At 38.0% G+C, this 16,702-nt stretch overlaps 1 protein-coding gene across 6 annotated transcripts in view; it reads right to left on the reverse strand.

The window, feature by feature from the left end:
* Positions 1–16,702, reverse strand: part of LOC126921455 (mucin-5AC-like) — a 331,161-nt gene that overhangs the window by 24,050 nt on the left and 290,409 nt on the right. The gene's annotated exons all lie outside the window — the stretch shown is intronic.

Raw genomic sequence — 16,702 nt, forward strand, 5'->3', positions numbered from 1 at the left:
TTGGTGGACATAAATATTCCCTCGTCCGGGATTTCTCAACAGGGATTTTAGTTCTTGTTTCCACGATCTGTTTTCCTTTCTGACTGTTTTACAACGTTTTAACGTATAGCTGTCGTGCCTTTTCAAAGTACACTTGCCTCTTTCATCGTTTCGTTACATCAAGTCTCTTTACACTGCATTATATGCCTCTGTACAAGTCTTTCGATCGATTTTTACGCTACCGTTCTTCGTTACCGCCACGTAGATCTTGCAAGGTAACCTATTATTAACTTATTACTCTAAAACTTCCACGCTGGGCGTACAAGAAAATTACAGCTCCCTTCCGTTTTAATTTTAACCGTATCCAAACGGTGCCCTGTATCAGCAACGTCGAATCTATTTTCTGAAACCGTGATCGTAGATCAATCGTTTTTTTACACGATTAAACTTTTGACGCGGAATCGTTTAACTTTTAAACGAGACGTTCGTTCTTAACTTAGAATCGATATAAATATACAACTATTGTTAGCCGTGAAGGACCAAGTTCGATATTATATCTTTTTATTGAATTCTCGACTCATTCGAACGTTCGGATCGATTGTCTATGAAATTGTACAGTACGCGTAACCAGTCTATTATCAAGCATGTAAAGCAGATCACGTCTTGATCGATAGTCGTCCGGTTCGGTTCGGAATTCGAAAATGAGTAATGACGGCCTCGCTTGCCTAGCGGAGAGTTAAAACAAACGAGGCCCAAAGTGCAATTATTCAACTTTGACAACGAGTTGACTGGCCGTGTCTGGTGCGGGGGCGTTTTTAAGAAACGAGCACAGAAAGAAGCGGAATTGATCGATTGGATTGTTTCGCCGACGTTTCGTGCGGAGATCTTTCGTCTATCGGATTACTCTATTGTCTATCTAAACCGTTGATGGATTTCTCTTCCTCACGTGAGAGTATAGCGAGAGGAAGAACAACAGAAAACGTAATTATTATAGCTGAAGTGATGGTCAATACTGCTATATGAACTTGAAGATCGCAAGTATGAGTCCTTAGAAATTTACTTTGTCCAGTGCCTTACCACCAATTTTCATTAATACCTAATAATATGTTACTAAATCATATTGCAAACTCAAACAAAATCTAGATTTTTCATTTTCTACAAGTACATGCTATACCATAGAATTAATAATCTTCGATCGTAAAAACTATTAATTGCTTCCCTTCTTCTTTCTATCATTAAACAGACATAACGTGAACAATCTACGCGCCAGTGTTTTATAGTAAAACAAATATTTTAAATCAAATATTTCTTGTAATACGACTCCCATTGCATATTACATTCGTGCAAATCCTTTTTTGCTATGTCATGTTCATACAGTTATCTTTTTATAGTATTCGTGCACTTCCTTGAAATGTTCCCTAAGTGTTTATTAATTAATGTCCATGAAGAATCTCTTCCGAGAACATCACAGGCTTCCTGGTGGTCGACGGTCCACAGGTTAAGAATCATAGATCTACACGATCTATTTTTCTTACTGCAGTCCAGGATCAATGTTAAATCGCTCCGCAGTCTATGTACCGAGCAGAGTTAGTCCGCGATCATTATTCAAGATCACTCGCGTTGTCCATTAACTCGAGCAACATACGTTTCGTAACGCGCTGTTTCGCAACGACTTTCGTAGATACGACAACGGTAATATTTCATAATACGGTCAGTTGTAAACAATTTCCCCGGAGGGCACTAAAAATAAGGTGCAAGCGAGCAGATAGATATCGTGCGACCGTTCGAGCGGCGAGCTTGGAATAAGGTCAGGGAAGCCAAACGGGAGAAAAAAGCCGATGATCAAAGCTGGAGAGGCAAGCTCTGGGAATTTCGCAGACTTAAGGAACAAGCTAATACAAACTGGTAAAACGTGTGTAAGCGCTATATGCTAGAAGTCGTGGGTTATCTCTTATACGAGTGTAAAAAGACTAATTGAAGAGTTAAAATGGTAAACGATGTAAGTGGTAGAGTTAAAGATCTCCAGTAAAAACGAGAAACGAGTTTTGAAAAATGTTGAATTAATTTGCATCATTTATCACTGTAGATTTTCAGTGTTTAAAAGTTTCACAGATTCAGAGGCAGAATAAGTAGCGAAAGGTGTATTGAATTAATTAAAATTCATAGTTGTGTCTGGCAAATTCTTGTAATAGTTTAACAGTATTCCAATACCTAAAATATTTTCACTGTATTCTGCACGAGATTAATATCTTTCCCCACAAAAAACATTTTCTTGTTTTTTAAGGCTCACATCGTTTACTATCTCGATTTTCCCAATCATAAAACATTACGATGTATCTTCAATGCGTTACGTTTCCATTATCCATACCACATCCAAACATTTTGCTTCCTATAACCCTTTATATAATATATTTGCAAATAATTAACATGTGAATGTACAGAAGTTCAGTCTGCTGTATTGGCTGTCCATCGAATTGAACAAAACATGCATATCTCTAATTTCAATATCCAACAGTAATATCGAATCAATGTTAAATGGATATATGGAATATCGTGCTGGTTTGCAGATGGTTGTATACAAAGGGGAGCTGTTTGAGTGAAACGACTAATTTACGCGTAGGAAGCTCTATCAGTGGCCGGTATCATGGGAATCGACGCGTAGGCAGCAGGCTGGAAACGAGAATCGCTTAAACGGATTACTTTATCGAAGTTGAAACTGTATCGTGGCTGGCTGTGTATCGCAAGACATGGGTAGAGGCGCGGGTAAACAATACATTCGATGAGAGAGACGTTCGAGAAGACAAACACGCCACGACGGAAAATTCAGTTTTCCGTGGTTGTTCAGTGTTGAAAACGTTGTCACTCGTAAATATTGCGAGGCAAACCGTGAAAGCAAAAATGGAGACAAAGAACGCCATGAAACGGTTCAAATACGTGGATGACATAATGTATCGATTGATGTATTTAGATTGACGGTTCTATAGTCTTCGAGTCTTTCTACATTTAGAAATAAAAAGCATTTCTCAATTTGAAATCTCAGGTCTTCTGGAATTCATATTCATATTTATTTTCATAAAAAATTAACGATAGTTCTTTATGAATTTTTAGTAATTGTAAGTTACAGCAAAGTCTAAACTGTAATCAGTGCGAATGAACTTCCAGTGTATTATATGCGAATCACAATTGTTTGGGATAATGGGGAAGAGTTTAAGCACTTGTTCGGCATATAAAGTTCGGTTTCGTCGAGTGGCCGACAAGTCAAGTGGATTTCGAGAGTACGTATAAAGTTCGGGAATTTGTGCGATAATTTTAAGAATGTGATAATAATGAAAAATTCAATCTGCTTATAGGCGAGTATGACTTATCAATCTGATGTTAAATTCGAGGAATTAAGACACTTCGATGAAATTTAGTGTAAAACGGAAGTCCTGGTCGAAATTCAATGCTATTCCACCTGTAAAGTACCTCATAGTACTGTAACGTTCCACGATTTCGTAAATCGCATCGAACGAAACGAGCGAAGTTTTCCTAACGGGATTACCACCCTCTCGAGTCACGCGAACATGCTTGCAAATTCACAGACAAGACAACGAGCTGTTGTCGAAAGGTGAACTTTAAGAGACTGTTCGAAGCAATCAGAGGGGTTGAACGCGTAAACTGAGAGTTGGAATCGTCTCGACGAGCTATGATTTATCGAGGCGTGAATTTGCGTGACTGTAACGATTCAACTATTCAGAAGTCAAACTGATCGACTTCATTTGTCAAGAAATTTCTTTATTTTGATATCAGACTACGTAATTCATGTTTAATTGACTTTAGCAGTAGGGGGACTAAACTTGATGAAATTGAAGAGTTTGGCTTCTGTATACGAGTTCAGTTACTCAGTTGCAGGATAATACCAAGCTACTTTGGAAATTACGTCATAGATGATTAATTCATATATAAGAGGACACGAATATAAATACATACAGCGCTCAAAACAGTTAGAGGATTTTTTATTCGTACAATGATTTTCATATTTAATTTTTATGTTTTGTATATATCTTTGTTTCTGATAATTATCTCTGAGGCGATCTTTATCGCAGAATCATGCGAATAACATGCCAGTCTATCAAACCTAGAGACTTCTTCTCTTTCGTCCGATTTCATTAGTGTAATCAAATCATTTGTAATTATGATCCTCTAATTATTCCGAACAAAGTATAACGTAATATGCAAGCGTGATAAAAGCTTTCGTCTTCTACTGGCAAGTTAGAGATGCAACAGCGTCGATATATATATTGGACATGAATCCACTATTCCACCGAACAATCAAATCGTTTAGTTGATTTTTATTCTACACAGACGCGACATTTTGCAATCCTACCATCTCCAGTAACGTGACAATAATATCGCGATAATACAACGAGCACAGGTTACATAACAAGTCATTTCGAATCATTTCGGATCTGTTAATCGCATTTAAAATTGTGCCTCGTTGATCGTATCCTGATTCTGCCTCTCGAGCTACATTTGCACGCTCGAAATCCTCCACGCTGGTTTCGTTTCACTGGTGAAATTACGGAACAGAGAAGATTCCGTAACTAGAGGACGAAATGGAGGGCCATTTCACCGCGGGAAGCAAGGAAATCGCGAGAAGGTTGAAAATCTCGTTGCTTAACATGGTTAGAGAACGTGCTAAGCGGAGTACACGTGTACCACACGTGTGGCTCGGATACTAATAAGCCTTTTTCTTCGTGAAAAAAACACCATCGGTTTTGCATTGATTCAGGAAAATACACCCGCTGTTCTTGCAAAAGGGATCAGCTTCCATTCTCTCTGAACGAAATAGCTTTAATGAAAGAAAGGAATAAACCTTTTTAAAGAAGGAAGGATATAAGAGCATCAGAGGAAAATAAACAAAGAGAAGGGCGTAAAAGGAAGAGGAGTAAAAGAAAAAAAAACAATTACGAATGAAAACTGCAACGCGACTCGTACGTAATTAAATGACCCCCGCGAAAGCATCAAAAAGGCGACGAGTCGTGTTGCTGTTTGATTCCGGGGTTCGCAAGGCCTTCGAAAAAGCTCCTTATACGGCTGCGTGTGCGTGCACGCGAGCAGAACGTGACCTCCATAAAAGGAAGTTTTACGCGAACCGTTCTCCCGTCGCCCGTTTGTTTGCCGTTTAAAGCCGTTTCAGCAGGTGCTTCCACACCAGCAAATTGCATGTAAAACCTTCCAACCCAATTGCGCACGACCCTAGAGAGCCAGAATTTAGACTCGGATAGTCTAACGCCGCTACGCGCCGCTCTTTCTGTCGATGGATCGACGGTCGTGCTCATTCGCGGTACATCGTTTCCTGTTGGCTGTTTCTAACGCTGTTACTAACGCTGGAATTACTGACTAGTAAAGTTTAAAATTTGTACAAAGTTAAATAAGAGGTTTATGAAAGGATAAATAATGTCGGGAAAAGCGGCCAAAAAATTACGAAAATTCTAAAAAATATTCCATTGTAGAAAATTTCTAGAGAATTTGGTTATTTTGAATATTTTAATGATTCTAATAATTTAACCTTTGAATATTCTGCGGTTGCTATCTCCGATAGCGCAGAGTGAAATTCATCTAAACCCACTGCCAAACTTTTTCTATTTTTTTCTTTTTTAATGGTTTCTAGTATATTGAGGTTTTTCTACTAACCCGATTAGTATACCAATGAGAGATTACGTATGGTAGACCAGTGAAAGTACGACGAACGTATTCCGAAAGCTCCTTTTGATAAAACTGCTTTTACATCGGCGATAATGTGCAAAAGATGTTATGTCGTGGAAAATACACTTCTTTCTCTTCACGTAAATTCTCGTCTTACAAAGAACCTCCGTGTCTTATGTCGCGCAGACCTCGTATGGACCGGGTGAAAAGTATTTCTCGGCCTTGACCCGTTTCACAACTTGAAAATTCTCTGGCTTGATACTTGAAGAAGAAACAACGGCAGTGTCAAGGGGATGAGAAACAAGTAACGTTACATCACCGACACAGGAAACTTCTTTTTATCTTTGAAATCTGCAAGCGGCTTTGCTGTTTTCCCATGATTTCATGTACGAGTGATTTGAAAAACCGCGTTGAGAAGTAGGTCAAGCGTCGAGCTGCGTATCCGCGCGAATAAATTCCAAGCGGCGAGTCATCGCCCACGCGGTTATTCGTATCACGGTGAAAGCAACATACAGCCAATGTTATTTTTGTTTCGACGGAAGATCGCCTGTGAACGATGATGCTTCTTCGATATCAAAGTCTGTTCGACGTTGAAAGAGAGGAAGAAACAAGAAAAGGAGCTCTTTCTTGCTTACTACGAGCTTCTTGGTCTTTCGTCGTCGATAAATCACTATCTTTTTAGAAGATAACGTAGAGTGGAAAGAAAGATTGATCTAGTACTGGAAGATTTAAAGTCTCGACTTGACTGCACTTAGAATCTGTTTTATACGTGGTGATTCAGTAACGATGACCATGTATTACAGTAAACAGAGATATGCATCTCTATTGAAATTATTGGAATGTCGTAACGCGTCGGTGACCAAATCGTTATAATCGTACACAATGTGTTACTAACAAATAAAACATTATTTAAAATGAAACTTTAATCGTGAATAACTTGAAAAGTGTTCGGTAATTAATTCTACAATAAAGTATTTTTGTGAACAGAATGGTAAAATTTATTAATATATAGTTTCTACTAAACTGTAGCTCTTACATTCTCTTATAAAAAATTTGAAGAAAGGAATGAATTGTGAATGAAATTTTCATACAATTATTTTCCAATACAAAACATTTATAGCAATATTATTAGCATTGATCATAAACTTCAGAACATATTACTTCACAAACAATTCCAAATATACTCTCTGATACAATCTTTGCGATTAAGAATCAAACACTAATTAACACTATATATTTAACATCAACAAGTGATCACTTTACACTAAAAACACCAGTAGAGGAGACAGAGCTTTTCGCCATAATCTTAATATCCATACCCATAATTATCGATATTGCGATCGATATTAATCGATATTAATAAAGCTTTTATTGTCGTCGTTTTTTATCCGACCATCTCGGAGCACGTTCCCTCGAGAACGCTCTATCGTATCCGGTTCTCGATTTCCCTTGTTCATAACGGTACACCGTGTTCAGAACGATCGAGGCAAGCACAGCGGTTGGTACGACTCTTCCTTCTTCCTGTTTCTCGTGCGGGAACGATCGGTAGTCGTTGGTTCTCCTGGAGAAACGGCGCGACGAAAGCTTTCGAAAGACGCGATCGGGCCCGGGGACAGATTTAATTATTCATCCGTAGCGTTCTGCTTGCTTACAAGCACTCGCCGCTCTTGCCGGGCAAGATTAATTGGTTCGTTCCCCGCTGCTCGAGGCGGAGATTAACGACGCTGGTAATGAGAGCGGCGGGATTATTTCGGAGCGACGCAACCGTCTCGCTGACCTTTGTCGATTCGCTCGTTCGCGGTTTTTCCAACACGCGCCAGCTCCTGTCGATTCGTCTTGAGAAATTATATCACGAAGAGCAAGTTTGGAACACGAAGTTTATAGCATAGATAATATAGATAGCAAAATTAATAGAAGTGGAAGCGAAATTTAGCACGAGGAATTACGAAGTTTTAATAGCATTGTGAATATTCTCTTTTTGTGTAAATAAATTCTTCTAACTCTTTTCATGTATCGTGGCTACAGAAAGTATTTGCACATAGTACTTACCCAGTAATTTATTGATCAAGTTCTACATTTCATATTCACAGTATCAAATTAATATAATTACATACAAGTACTAGAAAATAATACGAATATATGTACTTGAACCTAATTAAGTACGTAAGTTCTATAATGGATACTTTTTGTACTTCGATTACGTTTTGAAACGCTTCGAATTTCCCATTTGTTAATTTCCTTCGCAATTTGCATGAATTATTACTCAAATGTATCGGTGCAATCAGAAATCCAATTCAGGCTAGTGAATTATAATATCGAATAAATAACAGAAAATACGGAGATAATCAATTTCTAGTAATATTTATAAGGAGTAGTTCCCTATAAATAGAAAAGTTGCTGTTAACAATATATAAACATCGAATAAAACTCTCTTGGACGTAATTATTACAATGTAGAACAATAAATTTCATAAATAAAAAAGGAATAATTCGGGTATTTTTTGATCGGGCTTCATAATTCTATCTAACATTCGAAAAATGGAAGTAAATATAATCAAGGTGAAAATAGTGTACGAAAGGCAAACGCAAAAAAATCGGAGGACATTGAAGCACTAATCGATTTGGAGGAACCTCTTTAAACAATCAGTTCCTCCGTGATTGTAGTAGACGATGAACGCTTGCCTTGTGGTCAGAGAATGCGGCAGAGCGGAGAGAGGATGCGAGCTTTAATCATTTTTAATTTAATTTGTAGCGTAACAGGTTCATCGGAGATTATCTTGAGCCTGTCGGCGTGATAAATTGTCGCACTCGCGAGTTTACCGTAAATCGCTTCACTCTATCTGCTACTTTTTATACGTTACTTGTTGCTCTCGCTCTCCTTGTCGATTTCTGCTCTTTTTTCGCATAAATTCGGCCACGCGGCTCGATCGCTCGCGGCTTCTCAGTTGAAATATTGCATCGGCACCGTTGATACGGCTACATTTATTTTGATCAGAACTATAATTATAAGTCACTTTACCGTTTCTTATCTTTTTCTATTTTCTAATTTGCTCGTTACCTTTGCACAATTTTTTCTTCGCTTGCGTATCGACAATTTCGCAATAGTTACCCGAACAATTGCAAAAATTCTTTAACAATATTTAAAAAACTCAAAGTACTATGCGCAATCAGTCGCGGAGGAGTTCCACGTCAATTAACAATTTCGCGATAGTAACTTGGCTAATCGACTGTAGAAAATCTTTAATAATTGAGAAATTCCAAGAATTCAATGAATTCCAAAAAGAATAAGCGGAGAACAAAGTGCAATTAGAAAATCACGAGAACGAATGCTACAGGAGGTCAGTGCGGCACGTCAATAGTTCGTACGCCATTTGACAACGATATATTTGACATGTTAATTAACACGAGAGAGAGACAAAGAGTAAACGTCGGCTGTGCTAAAGAGTGAGATTATATCTTTCTCCATCGTGTTCCATTGCTGTGGCGAGGAGCTTGATAAAATTTCAGAGTGACCAAAATCCAGCAGGAGGACACAGAGTCACGAGTCCCGAAGGGGACGAAAAAACGTCCATGACTGCTTATGGATGTCAACAGAGGTTAAAAGAGAAAGAAAGAAAGAGAGAGAGAGAGAGAGAGCTCGATCATTTTTCTCTCGGTTACGCTCCCTTTTACGCTCTCTCCGGACTTTCCCAGCTCTCGGGCCGGTTTTCTGTACGCGTAATCCTGCGTGCATGTATGGAACAGGGAATGCCGCGCCGCGTGGAAATACCAGGGAATCAGAGCGGCAAAGGCAAATTAATCGCTGACTTCGTGGTATCGGGGCGAATTTATATTCGGCGATGGATGGAGTCCATGGCGTGGCGTGTGCACGGTGAATCACAATGAATCAATTATATTATAAGGGACCGCGCACCATTCGCTATCTATCCTCTCTTGGCCAAGTATCCTGCCCGGGAATGGCCTCCGGGAGATTCGAATTGCGGTTTAAATCACCTGCTGCGGCAGCACGCTGCACGAAGATCGAGACAGACGAGAATCAAATTACTATTTCGCGAAAGGGAAACGTGAAAATCGTAGAAATGTTCCTTTCACCGTTTTTCTATAGCTTCTTGGTTTTATTTTTGTGCCTACGAGAAAAAATAAGATTATTTCTTAACGATGTTTTGTCGACAACGATGACTATTTATTGTTTAATATATTTACTGATATTAAAGTATTACTATCACCTTTCTAGAATTACACATTCTTTAAATTTAATATTTTTTTTATTTTAAACGATAACTTTTCTCCTAACATATTGTTCGTTGCTTCTTTTTTGGTTTCGAAAAGATTGTATCAGAATATAAGAGGAAGAGCACGTCTCGGTTACATCGCAAATATGACTTAGATTCTTAGATAATTGGAACGACGCATCAATAGAAGTTCAAACGTTGCACTATCAAATCGACTATCAAACCCATCAAAATGAAAGGCAGTCGCCTTTCATAAAATTAACTTCAGCGTTTATTAAAATAGAGATGATGATTACAGATATCTATTTATTGTCGAAACATTTCAATTCTAATCTTCTATCTATAGTATCTATCATCATTTTAATGCACATTACAGATCCATAATCTCTAGATGATAGAAATTGTAGGTTTGTATGTCATTCGAACGACGTTTGATCAGACCGGTACAATACAATGTCTTAATAAAACAAAACGTGATATGGAAGAAACGAACGAAGTAAATACTGAGAGACGGAAGAGAGAAAACCGGAGCTCGTTAATGTTCTCTTGATTACGCCGGCAAACTCGCGGTCCGATGGGCGGTAGTTTTTTCCCGAAGATATCTCACGGCAGTCACGACGTTTTAAACGACGTCGAATTAATTTGACGGGCCGAAAACGGAAAACAGGGTGAAGGAAACGTTTGTTTGCTCGCAAACAAACGACCCCGTGTTCGTTCCATTTTGTCAGGGTTTCAACCGGGAAAATTGAAGAGGCGTATAATAAAATGGCGCAACCGCAGCCTTCGACCGTAAAAATATCGTTCGCAGAATTTCCGAATGTTAATTTGACGACACTGATCGGTGCCTCGAATGTGATATGTTTGGAAAAATTCGTGAAATCCTGGACGACGATACTACCAAGAAAAAAACATTCTTTTGTATTATATTGGTGAGTACGTATCGTTAGTGTGTTAGAAGGAATGCAACATTTTACCTTTTTTTTCTGTTGTTTGAAACAAGTAAGTCGAAGTTTTGAGGATGAAAATGTGAAGTTGCTTCCGTTCAGTTTGAGAATTTAATACTTAAGATATAAGGATATGGAAACAAGTAAATTTTTCAGGATCTGATATTTACAATTATATATATTTCATTGACATTATTGAGCCAGTTTATAGAGTTGATACATAATTATGATATAGGAACATAGAAGCAACACAATCTTCAAGATTTTCAACGGAAATCTTCTATCTAGATATATGCGATCAATTGAAAATGGAAAAAACTGGATAACTAGTTTTCAAGCAACGTCTAAATGACTGCATAATAGCATGTCTTATCTTCATCGCATTAAATTCAATCATAAATCCGAACGAGTTTTGAAATAAAAACAAAGAGGAAGAAACAATAAACAGATCACTAAAACAAACCTCTTTCACAGAGAATAATAACAAGAGTTCCTCCATAAATCCATCTTATCAATACAATCCTCTTTCATTTATAATTGCCGAACCACTTCAACCCCAGTATCTCTCATTCAAACATTATGTTGAAAGGCTGATGGTGAACGGTAAAACCAAACGACGAGACGAGTTGTAACTTGCGATAAATGAACGACTCGCGTAAGTGACTGTACAAAATTTAAATATAGATATTGAAGATTGTGCGTGTTAATCCGTCAAATTCGCAAATTTTCCGCGGACGAACGTTCTTTCGTCTTCACGTGGAAAGATTCAAAATAATGGCAAACGCGAGGGCGAAGAAAGAGAAATAGAGAGAGAAAAGGATGAGGTCGTCTAGATGGAATTAAAACGGAACGCAGGAACATCACGGAGAGTAAAACTTGGAAAAGCGGCTGCTGGATAGAAATGTTGGCGGAAGAACGCGGAGCCAAAATTACACGGCGCTTCCGGCGGCCGCACGAGCACCGCGCCGGTGATATCGTAATGAAAACTCCTAACTACGCTAACTTCTCGCCTTTAAAGTTGCTCGCCCACGCCGTGAGTAAATCTTTCCGCGAGGTTACTTAATACGACGCGACAATGCAGAACAGGGACGATGTGACTTTTACATTGCTGTATGATTTTTCTGTTTAAATGCTCGGTGAGTCATCGTTTCGTACATCTTTAACAACACTGTGATATTTCACTAATTTTTGATATCGTTCAGAGCTGTTTGCTCTGTTCCATTCGTTCCCGTATTCACAATTCATTCAGTTATTACTCTTTAAATGGTGTTCTTGTCGTTGTTGTTATGTCTACGGCTATATGTTATATGCAATTTTATATATTATTCGTGCCATTCAATATAAAATCTGATGTAATTTTTTGTCCACAAGAGGTACAAGTTTTAAAACTAAAACTACCAGAACAGGCAAAGCAACCGATACATAATTATTCATAGAAATTTTATAAATTAACAGCGGTGTATTTTGATAGATTTAAAAATGGATAGAGAATGGTTCATTCTCCTCTTTGCGTCATATATTTTTTCATACATCTTTCATTTTGATTCCTTTGACACACGTTTTATAGTTTACTCGTACTGTTAATTACAACTTTTCTGAAAGCAGTCTATTTTTTAACAAGCGACGCATCCGAATTTTGATTTTGATATCGCTTCTTCTTCGTGAATACATCACGTTGTTTCAAAAGTTCTTGAAACATGAATGTGGCGATATTATGAATGCCGGCGAAGCTCGTCGCGTATGTCGGATAAAATGAAGGAAAAAGAGTGACATGGTTGCACGCGGAAAACCGATGTGGAGTTTTGGATTACGAGAGAGTATACGTTTACTTACGTCGGTGCAATTTCGTAGTGAGATAATGAGAAGCCTCAGAGGGATCAACGAGAGGGAGCGCGGAGTCGGAATATAAAAGAACTGAAATAAAAGAGGAAGAATGAAAAGCGAGTGTAAAGAGCAACGAGTTAGCATTACCGTTTCAAATTAAATATTATAGTTTGATACGAACTAGTGTATCTCTTCAAGATTTCCATTTACTATTTTCTCATCACAATCTCTTCGAATCCTTTCGTAATTGGAAGACCATGTTTATCGATCTCTCTGTACCTATTGTTTAACCTCCATCGACATGCAATCTCGAAAATATGAAAACCTAAATATTCAAACACTTGTCCACATCTTTTATGAATACACCACGTGTGTTATACGAAATATTTTGAAATTTCACTCGCTCTATTATGAGATTCAACAATTACGGTTATTATATAAATCCTAAAATGTTCTATACAACACATACAATATGGATAAAAAAGTTCCTGTGAAAGTATCCAAATAGCTTCACGAGTTAGTGTAACTTTTAATCGTCCGGAATGAAGCGTTTCAACATACACTCGAACAAAAGCAACTCTCGGAGTCATTTGAACCGGAAAATATTGTGACCCTCCACAAGCGTAGATAAGTCGATAATAAATTTCACGGCGAACGTACTATTACTTAAGACCTTGCATTTCGCATGCCCGAATTGCGTCGAAACCGATGGTTCGTTCGGTCGCTGCTGACTGCGCAAAGTCTCCGTTATGGAGATCTCTCGACTTCCTCTCTCTCCCTCTCTCTCTCCCTGTCTGTCTTTTCAAAGAATAAAGGAAAATTTACGGTTATTACGGACGGACAAATAAACGCAATCGCCCGAAGAATTACGACACGACGAAATTTTCGCAAAAGTTTGAATCGACGATTCGCGAAACGATTCGGGATACGATCCATCCTCGCACGACTTGCACGTGAAAAAACCTCGTCCTCGCGCGTTCGCAAGTCGTCGTCGTCCTGTGGCGCAACGACTTCTTCATGAATTCTTCATGAACCTCACGGATTTACTTATTAAATGCACGACGTTCTTGCTTGGCGGTAATTTACCACCGATTTTCCAGGATATTCATGCCTTTGAGAACGATAGCTGTTTTCGCTGATTGTTTGAGGTAAACAACGCGACAAATCGATCTTCTCCCTTGGGATCGTGTAATTTCCAATTTAACTTAATATTATTTAACGAAATTTTTAAAAGGAGTTTTATTTGAAGAATTTATGACGTTAATTTACTAACATCTACTGCGCGGATTCTTATACGTAAACAGTTCATTATATTTTCTTTTAGTTCGATTATTCCGAGTATTATCTTGTATTTATTTTTAAAATCTAAATTAAGACAATATATTATGAGTTCTTACTCAGTTCCTTAATGTAAAGAGATTGAATGTTTAATTGTCTTTCATGACTTTAATTTCTTAAAATGTTAAAGAATTCGAAAATTTTTGCAGATTACAATATACTCTAAACTATACCTATCCTGATGTACGAATATTCATATCGTAGAGAACAACAATATTTTAAATTTAACGGTTGAGTAATACTTATACTGAGTAGCCAACTGTGAATAGCCAAAAGGATTTTTAGTATCATTTTCAAAATTGAAATTAAGGATCATACTTACTTGTTCGACCGTTTCGCGGGCAGACGCGTTATATTTATATTTCCTTACTTTTATATATTATATTATTAGTTGAAAGCAACGCATCATACATCTGAGAATTTGCGGTCAGTTAGGAAAACAACTCGAGAATATTTATACAGATCCATTAAGGTATTTCCTGCTTGAGCAAGTGAAGTATCTTCTGTGACGGTGACATTTATAGGGAACTAGTGATGGGTTGTCCCACTAATAGTTGCTCGAGGGTGGCCTTTGAATATTGTACATGGAAAAAACCCGTTTTTCCCGTATTTTACCAGAATTAATTATTGTTCTGATCCATTGAATTACGCTATTGAATACTATTATTACACTATTGAACTAATCCATAGGGTTATTACTCCAAGGAATGTTTCAACTTGAAAGATGTTTGTAGTAATAAGGGCTTTAACAGTAAAGTAAAAAATGCTAAATCTTATAACAGTTCCTTAGGATTATTGTGGGTCCGAATAAGTATGTTTGTACAGATGGTGGCCATCTTGCCCCAGAGATGGATTATAGTTTGTAGTAGGATCACGGGACGTAACATTACTGTTTCACGAAGGATTTGAATTTTCAATATGTTCTTAAATTACAATGCAAGAAATCTTATTTAATAATAGTATCATTATCTGTATTTCTATTTGCGTTAGGACAATTGCGGAAATAACGAACGTGGCTGGAAGTATGGTTCGCCAAGGAAATAAGTGGGGAAAATAACGAGGTCCTGCAGTCTGTGTGGCGGAGAATGATTCTCAAAGAACGCTTGATAAATGCGCCACTGGTAAAAAAGAAGGAAACTCATTGTAGCGACAGGGCTGGGACTGGTTTGCAGCATGACTGACCGAGCGTCATAAAAAGGGACGATGAAGCCACGTGTAAATCGTACGTAAAACGATGCCTGTTATCAATGTCCGTCATGTTCCTTATCACTAGGCGTTCGAGGATCAAACATTGGAAATGCGGCCAACATGAAACCCGAATTACCATATGAATTGCAATGCTTTATTTTAAGGGCTGCGATATTATAAGAATTTCAAAGAAAGATATGTTAACGCGTTTTTAGGAATGTTAGAAGATTCTTAGGAAAGTTCAATTATCTTGAAAATGGGTTAAAAACTTTTAGACTTTGCGAATTCTAAGGGATTGGGAGGATTACTACAGCTTACACAATCCACAGGATTGCACATATAACAAGGTATATCTAAAGAATTTAAAAAATCGTTCCAGTTCTAAATATAGATTTTCAATACGGCGGTCTAAAAATCCAAGGTTATAGAAAGGTATCAGGATTCATACGAATTTCCGCGAAATTCCTCGTAATCTCTGCACACTCTTATTGTGATTCTTGAGATCCTCGAAATCTACAAGACTTTGGATATAGCTTTTCGCTGAAACTCTATGAAATCCTTTAGAACCACAAAAAAAAAAGAAACTAAAATTCCCAAATGCCACTTCTCTACTTGTATAATTCTTATATTTCAACGAAACCTATCGAGTTTTCTTACTCTACTTTTATATGCAATTTTCGACCCCCGAATGTAAAAGTGCACCTCTATCATATTCCACATTTCAGAAGTCGAAAAACTTGGAGAACTTGGTTCGAACAGATCATCCACTGTGAGCGTCAGAAACAAAAGAGCGTCCTGACTATGCAGAAACGAAAGTGCACGGAACACAACGGATCTCGCAACTCGGTGGAAAAGCCGTTTCCAGCGGAATAATTAGTTTCAAGGCCGAGCGGAACAATGCCTCGCCCACTTAGGGACGCGGCGCCGTGCGCGTCTTGCCCTGTTGCGCGTACTATTTTACTTTATGCATTGCCTGTTGGTCCTGTGCAACCAGATGCTTCCTCGTTTCCTTCCATTTTCCCGGTTTTCACGCACACTGAGTAATCGGCCTCATAGTCGCGTCTCCAATTCGGCCCTGGTTGGGAAGGTTTGTCTAGGTGACTCAAAGAGGGAAGCTCGCTCAAATTGTATTTGGGGAATGGAACAGAGGAGGAAGACAAGGGGTTGGTACGTTGGTACGTCTGTTTAGCGACAGAGGAGGAAGGTTGTATTTGGATATGAAGTTTATCGTTTATACAGAGCGTGTCTCATTGTGTTTGATCAGCTCCTATGCGAATATCGTTGTTTCGGGAATTGCTTCAAGTGAGATTTTGTTGTCTTAATGCTAGCTTCCAACTATTTCTTGGTAGATGATCGACCGGTGGTTCCAGATTTTCTTGGAAGATGTTTACTAGAATGGATGACCACATAAATGCTGTTTTACTTGTTCTACAGAATAGAATAGTAATTTATAATGAATCGTATATAAAAATGCTTTAGTATTAAATTGGGACTTTGATTTACATATGGA

This window comes from Bombus affinis, chromosome 10, assembly GCF_024516045.1.
Source record: "Bombus affinis isolate iyBomAffi1 chromosome 10, iyBomAffi1.2, whole genome shotgun sequence".
In the NCBI taxonomy this organism is placed as follows: domain Eukaryota; kingdom Metazoa; phylum Arthropoda; class Insecta; order Hymenoptera; family Apidae; genus Bombus; species Bombus affinis.